The sequence below is a fragment of the Bison bison genome, unplaced genomic scaffold (genome assembly GCF_000754665.1).
Source record: "Bison bison bison isolate TAMUID 2011002044 unplaced genomic scaffold, Bison_UMD1.0 scf7180017864489, whole genome shotgun sequence".
Lineage (NCBI taxonomy): Eukaryota > Metazoa > Chordata > Mammalia > Artiodactyla > Bovidae > Bison > Bison bison.
The window spans coordinates 7,806,180-7,814,070 of NW_011495048.1; the positions used below are offsets into that span (position 1 = coordinate 7,806,180).

General features: G+C 41.6%; 1 protein-coding gene across 1 annotated transcript in view; it reads left to right on the forward strand.

The window, feature by feature from the left end:
• The first annotated feature begins 7,810 nt into the window (after positions 1-7,810).
• The window catches only part of COMMD1 (copper metabolism (Murr1) domain containing 1), a 175,727-nt gene continuing 175,646 nt past the window's right edge, over positions 7,811-7,891 (forward strand). Inside the window, exon 1 of the mRNA XM_010863281.1 lies at positions 7,811-7,851. The gene's annotated coding sequence lies outside the window, so the exon portion shown is untranslated. The remainder of the gene's footprint in view (positions 7,852-7,891) is intronic.

A 7,891-nucleotide genomic window follows, 5' to 3' on the forward strand; every position in this document is an offset into this window, starting at 1 on the left:
CCAACCATCTCATCCTCTGTCGTCCCCTTCTCCTCCTGCCCACAATCTTTCCCAGCATCAGGGTCTTTTCAAATGAGTCAGCTCGTCACATCAGGTGGCCAAAGTATTGGAGTTTCAGCTTCAGCATCAGTCCTTCCAATGAACACCCAGGACTGATCTCCTTTAGAATGGACTGGTTTGATCTCCTTGCAGTCTAAGGGATTCTCAAGAGTCTTCTCCAACACCACAGTTCAAAAGCATCCATTTTCCTGCACTCAGCTTTCTTTATAGGTCAGCTCTCACATTCATACATGATTACTGGAAAAACCATAGCCTTGACTAGACAGACCTTTGTTGACAAAGTAATGTCTCTGCTTTTTAATATGCTGTCTAGGTTGGTCATAACTTTCCTTCCAAGGAGTAAGTGTCTTTTAATTTCATGTCTACAATCACCATCTGCAGTGATTTGGGAGCCCCCCACAAATAAAGTCAGCCACTGTTTCCATTGTTTCCTCATCTATTTGCCATTATAGAATATTGAATAAAGTTCTCTGTGCTATACAGTAAATCCTGTTGCTTATCTAATTTGGTATAGTAAATTGTACCTGTTGATCCCGTAATCCTAATTTATCCCTCCCCTGCTTTCCCCATTAGTAACCATGAGTTTGTCTTCTGTGTCTATGAGTCTATTTCTGTTTGGTATATAAGTTCATTTGTATCATTTCTTTTTTAGATTTCACATATAAGCAATACTACATATTTGTCTGACTTACTTCACTTAGTATGATATTCTCTAGGTCCAACCATGTTGCTCTAAATGGCAATATTTCATTTTTATGGGTGAGCAATATTTGTGTGTGTGTATGCAAAGTAAAGTGAAAGTGTTAGTTGCTCAGTCATGTCTAGCTCTTACAGTTGTATCTGACTCTTTGTGATGCCATGGACTGTAGCCCATCAGGCTTCTCAGTACATGGAATTCTCCAGGCAAGAATACTGAAGTAGATAGCCATTCCCTTCTCCAGGGGATCTTCCTGACTCAGGGATTGAGCCTGGGTCTCCTCCATTGCAGGCAGATTCTTTACTGTCTGAGCCACCAGGGAAGCCTCTGTGTGTGTGTGTGTGTGTGTGTGTGTAGTGGTTTAGTCACTAATTTGTGTCCGACTCTTGTGACCCCATGGACTGTAGCCCACCAGGATCCTCTGTTCATGGGATTCCCCAGGCAAGAATACTTGAGTGGGCTACCATTTCCTTCTCTAGGGGATCTTCCAAATTCAGGGATTGAACGCACATCTGCATTGTAGGTGGATTCTTTACTGTCTGAGCTATCAGGGAAGCCTGTGTGTGTGTGTGTGTGTGTGTGTGTTATGTATATGTATACATATATAAATGTAACGTATATACTACATCTTCCTAAACCAGTTATCTCTTGATGGGCCCTTTATTTATTTCTATTGACCACACAGTGCAGCTTACGAGAGCTCAGCTCCCTGAGCAGAGATTGAACCTGGGCCACAGCAGTGAAAGCCTGAATCTAACCATTAGGGCACTAAAGAGCTCCCGATGGGCACTTCAATATATCATTTCATTAAATAACTTTTTATTACAACAGTATTACATGTACACTGTACGGTTCAGTTCAGTTCAGTCGCTCAGCCATGTCTGACTCTTTGTGACCCCATGAACTGCAGCATGCCAGGCCTCCCTGTCCATCACCAACTCCGGGAGTTTACCAAACTCATATCCACTGAGTCAGTGATGCCATCCAACCATCTCATCCTCTGTTGTCCCCTTCCCCTCCTCCTTCCATATACTGAGAAGCCTGTCTCGTCCCCTCAATCTTTCCCAGCATCAGGGTCTTTTCAAATGAGTCAGTTCTTCACATCAGGTGGTCAAAGTATTGGAGTTTCAGCTTCAACATCAGTCCTCCCAGTGAACACTCAGGACTGATCTCCTTTAGGATGGACTGTTTGGATCTCCTTGAAGTCCAAGGGACTCTCAAGAGTCTTCTCCAACACCACAGTTCAAAAGCATCAATTCTCCTGTGCTCAGCTTTCTTTACAGTCCAATTCTCACATCCATACATGACCACAGGAAAAACCATAGCCTTGACTAGACAGACCTTTGTTGACAAAGTAATGTCTCTGCTTTTTAATATGCTGTCTAGGTTGGTCATAACTTTCTTTCCAAGGAGTAAGCTTCTTTTAATTTCATGGCTGCAATCACCATCTGCAGTGATTTTGGAGCCCAGAAAAATAAAGTCAGCCACTGTTTCCACTGTTTCCCCATCTATTTGCCATGAAGTGATGGGACCGGATGCCATGATCTTAGTTTTCTGAATGTTGAGCTTTAAGCCAACTTTTTCACTCTCCTCTTTCACTTTCATCAAGAGGCTCTTTAGTTCTTCTTCACTTTCTGCCATAAGGGTGGTGTCATCTGCATATATGAGGTTATTGATATTTCTCCTGGCAATCTTGATTCCAGCTTGTGCTTCATCCAGCTCAGCATTTCTCATGATGTATCTGCATATAAGTTAAATAAGCAGAGTGACAATATACAGCCTTGACGTACTCCTTTTCCTATTTGGAACCAGTCTGTTGTTCCACACCCAGTTCTAACTGTTCATACAAGTTTCTCAAGAGGCAGGTCAAGTGGTCTGGTATTCCTATCTCTTTAAGAATTTTCCACAGTTTGTTGTGATCCACACAGTCAAAGGCTTTGGCATAGTCAATAAAGCAGAAATAGATGTTTTTCTGGAACTCTCTTGCTTTTTTGATGATCCAGCAGATGTTGGCAATTTGATCTCTGGTTCCTCTGCCTTTTCTAAAACCAGCTTGAACATCTAGAAGTTCACGGTTCACATATTGCTGAAGCCTGGCTTGGAGAATTTTAAGCATTACTTTACTAGCGTGTGAGATTAGTGCAATTGTGCAGTAGTTTGAGCATTCTTTGGCATTGCCTTTCTTTGGGATTGGAATGAAAAATGACCTTTTCCAGTCCTGTGGCCAGTGCTGAATTTTCCAAATTTGCTGACATATTGAGTGCAGCACTTTCACAGCATCATCTTTCAGGATTTGAAATAGCTCAACTGGAATTCCATCACCTCCACTAGCTTTGTTCGTAGTAATGCTTCTTAAGGCCCACTTGACTTCACATTCCGAGATGTTTGGCTCTAGGTGATTGATCAGACCATCGTGATTATCTGGGTCGTGAAGATCTTTTTTGTATAGTTCTTCTGTGTATTCTTTCTCCTCTTCTTAATGTCTTCTTCTTTGCACACTGTAGACATTTAGAAAAATCAGGTTAGCAGAAAGAAGCAAATAAAAGCCATTTGCTCAGATATATACTTCATAACCATTTTGGTGACTAACCTGGGTTTTTCTAGGCAGGTTGATAGATTCAACTCTATAAACCCAAGGAACATGTTGCAATATAAGTAACAAGCATTAGTATTACTAATGTATAAAAAGCATTTAGAAATCACTGAAGTGACAAACCTCTATAGAAGATGGACAAGGAAATGGGAAGAAATACAAGTAGTCAATCAGTATATATAAAAAGTCCTCACATAAAGATGGTTGTTTAAAACAAGACAGCAGGACCCAAATGGAGTCCCTTATGCTAAACAAGCTCCACATCACCAAACTGAGAATTACTGTTTCAGCTCTCAAGAAATGGTATCTTAAACCAGTCAATTAGGAATCGCCTAATTGGCACCCGACTCCAGTACTCTTGCCTGGAAAATCCCATGGATGGAGGAGCTTGGTAGGCTGCGGTCCATGGGGTCGCTAAGAGAGCGACTTCACTTTCAGTTTTCATTTTCATGCATTGGAGAAGGAAATGGCAACCCACTCCAGTGTTCTTGCCTGGAGAATCTCAGGGGCGGGGGAGTCTGGTGGGCTGATGTCTATGGGATCGCACAGAGTCGGACACGACTGAAGCGACTTAGCAGCAGCAATCAGCACTAGTTAGGTAATCTGCCTGATAGATCCTTGACATCCCCTAAAGGAAGATGACCTTGTTAATAACCAACCTGATTTTTGTTTTGAGGTATAACTTGTTCTCACTCCCTTTTGCCTATAAAAATCTTTCATTTTTGTACAGCTCCTTTGATCACCTTTCTAGCTAAGATTGGATGCTCCCCTATTCATGAATTATTAAATAAAGTAATAAGATCTTTAAAATTTACCAAGTTGAATTTTTTTAACAGTTCAAAAGGTACAAACTTCCATTTTTAAAATAAATAAATCCTGGACTTCCCTGTTGGTACAGTGGATAAGAATCTGCCTGCCAATGAGGGGACATGGGTTCTACTCCTGGTCCTGGAAGAATCCGTCCTGGAGCCTGTGCTCTGCAACAAGAGAAGCCACTGCAGTGAGAAGCCTGCACTCCACAGTGAAGCATAGCCTCCACTCGCCGCATCTAGAGAAAGCCTGCACACAGCAACAAGACCCAGTGCAGTCAAAAATCAATAAAATAAGTCCTGGGAATGTAATGTACAGCATGTAATTATAGTTAGTAATACTGTATTGTTTTTTTATTTATGGCTGAGCTGTAAGGCTTGTGGGATCTTAGTGCCCTGACCAGGGATTGAACACAGGCCCTTGGCCACAAAGGTGAGTCCTAAGAGTTGGATTGCTAGGGAATTCCCAAGAATTGCTAAGAGAGTTAATTTAAAAAATTCTCATCACAAGGAAAAAAAAATGCAGCTGTGTGGTGATGGATGTTAAATAGACTTACTCTACTGATCATTTACAGTACATACAAATATAGAATCATTATGTTGTATGTTTGAAACAATGTTATATTGTCAATTATATAGATTAAAAAACATTCACTCTCAAAATTTAAGAAATGCGTATTAAAGCAATAATATTTCTCATGTATCAGATGGCAAAGATTATAAAGAATAGTATTAGTCAGTGTTAGTAAAGTATCATGGAAATAAATGCCTACAGCTTTTCTGTTGGGTAATTTGGAAGTCATGTGCTTAATAGTGCTTTTTATCCACTTACCACCCTTATATTACTTTTTCCCTTACACGGACCATTCTCTGCAACTCCTGCAGGCACACTTAACAGAATGTATAGTTTATTTCTAGATTTGTTTTTCTTTGAGTTGTGAAAGCATCTCTGAATTTGCTTTTTAGAAAATTAATTCCTTTAGGGAAAGAAATACCTTACATCTTTTCTAGAACAAAGAATACCTCCTGACTTCAGGTAAATGATGGGTAGATATTAAAGTAGTCTAGACCAGTGATTCTCAACCAGATGGCACTACTTTGAAAGGGGTATTTCAATTGTCCCAATTATGGAAGAGGAAGAATGGCCCAGGCCAGACAGGCACCAGGAATACAAAATGTCTTGCCATGCAAGGGACACTCATGTAGGTGAAAAACCTACCTTTTTGTTATTGTCTGAGCCTGAAATCTAAAAATTATACATTGAAATGCATGTATTATAACTTATTTTCCTTTTATTTTTGTCCTAAATTATGGTTAAGTCATTGATTTTAAGTTGAGATATAATTCACATACTATTGAAGTTCATATTCTTTTAAAGTTACAATTCAGTGGGTTTAGTATATTCACAAAGTTGTACAATGATAGCCACTAATTCTAGAATGCTTTCATCATCCCCAAAAGAAACCCACTGATAGTCATTCCTCATTCCCTACTCCTCTAGTTCATCTACTTTCTATCTCTATGTTTCTACCTGTTTTGTACATTTCATATAAACAGGATCGTGCAATATCTGGCGTTTTGTGGTTGTCTTCTTTCACTTAGCATTCTTTTAAGGCTCATCTATGTTGCAGCATGTATTGGTAACTCATTCTTTTTTTTTTAATTTATTTATTTTTAATTGAAGGATAATTGCTTTACAGTGTTGTGTTGGTTTCTGCCAAACATTGAATGAATCAGCCATCAGATCAGATCAGATCAGTCGCTCAGTTGTGTCCGACTCTTTTCGACCCCATGAATTGCAGCACGCCAGGCCTCCCTGTCCATCACCAACTCCCGGAGTTCACTGAGACCCACGTCCATGGAGTCAGTGATGCCATCGAGCCATCTCATCCTCTGTCGTCCCCTTCTCCTCCTGCCCCCAATCCCTCCCAGCATCAGAGTATTTTCCAATGAGTCAACTCTTCGCATGAGGTGGCCAAAGTCCTGGAGTTTCAGCTTTAGCATCATTCCTTCCAAAGAAATCCCAGGGCTGATCTCCTTCAGAATGGACTGGTTGGATCAGCCATAGGTATACATATGTCTGGGGCTTCCCTGATGGCTCAGATGGTAAAGAATCTGCCTGTAATGCGGGAGACCTGTGTTTGATCCCTGGGTTGGGAAGATCCCCTGGAGGAGGGCATGGCAACCCACTCCATTATTCTTGCCTGGAGAATCCCATAGACAGACTGGTGGGCTACAGTCCATGGGGTCACAATGAGTTGGATACAACTGAGTGACTAAGCACAGCACAGCATGCATACATCCCCTCCCTTTTGAACTTCCCTCCCACCTCTCTCCCCATCCCACCCTTCTAGGTTATTACAGAGCCCAGGTTTGAGTTCTGTGAGTCATACAGCAAATTCCTATTGGCTATTTATTTAACCTATGGTAACGTATGCTTCCATGTTACTCTCTATATACATCCCACCCTCTCCTTCCTCTCCCGTGACCGGGTCCATAAGTCCGTTCTCTATGTCTGAGTCTCCATTGCTTCATTTATTTTTATTTATTTTGCTGCACAGGATCTTCAATCTTTGTGGCATGCGGGGTCTTTTGTGGTGACATATGGACTCTTAATTGCAGCATGTGGGATCTAGTTTCCCAACCAGGGATTGAACCAAGGGTCCCTGCATTGGGAACCCAGAGTCTTAGCCACTGGACCAGCAGGGAAGTCCTGTAACTCATTCTTTTTTATTGGTGAATAATACATTGATTTTTGGAAATTATTTGGGCAGGAAGTTATATTATCTATGAACTTTATTTCAGGCTAGCAAAGAGTTTACAAAATATTTGTTATAGAAAGGAACATTGAATAAGAGGCACTAAGCTAGCTGGAAACACAAGACCATGTGTGTAAAAAGGTAGTTAACAACCTAAGCAGACATATTATCAAGGTAGAGTCAAATTTTCGGGGACGAAAGATACACAGGTAAGGATTAGGCAGAGATCAGATTTGAGTGATAGATCCTATTCAGTTAAAGGGCTGGCAAAGCCTGGAGGGCGAAACAGCCACCCAAAACTTAAACCGCCACCGGCATAGCATGCTACTCCATCTAAAGTAATCTTCACCGAGTAATTTCCTCTCTGAGTAGGCCCTGGGGTTGAAGAGGGAAATCAGCAGAAGCAAAATGAGGGGTCTGCAACCTAATGAATTGATAGCTCCGCATTGGCAAATGTAAGGGTTGTGTTTTGCAGAGCTTGTTATTGTTGTTCAGTCGCTACGACCTGTCCGACTCTGTGATCCCATGGACTGCAGCACGCCAGGCTTCTCTGTCCATCACTATCTCCCTGAGTTTGCTCAAACTCATGTCCATTGAGTCAGTGATGCCATCCAGCCATCTCATACTCTGTCGTCCCCTTCTCTTGCCCTCAAGTTTTCCCAGCATTAGGGTCTTTTTTTTTTAAGAATGTAGAATATTTTATTAACAATTTTTATACTGATTACATTTTGAAATGGTAATACCTTGGGTATATTTTGTTAAATAAAAAGGGTCTTTTACAATGAGTCAGCTCTTCGCATCAGGTGCAGAGCGGGGAGCTGCCAACAGCGACCTCTGCTGGCACTGCGCCGCCACTTTCCTCTCGCGCGTTCGTCCAGCAGTTTAGGCCCGTCTCGGCTGCCGTAGCGCGGTCGCGCTCAGCTGTCGGTGGTCTCTGCTAACCATGGCGGCCGGACCTTGAGGGTCTTAGTGG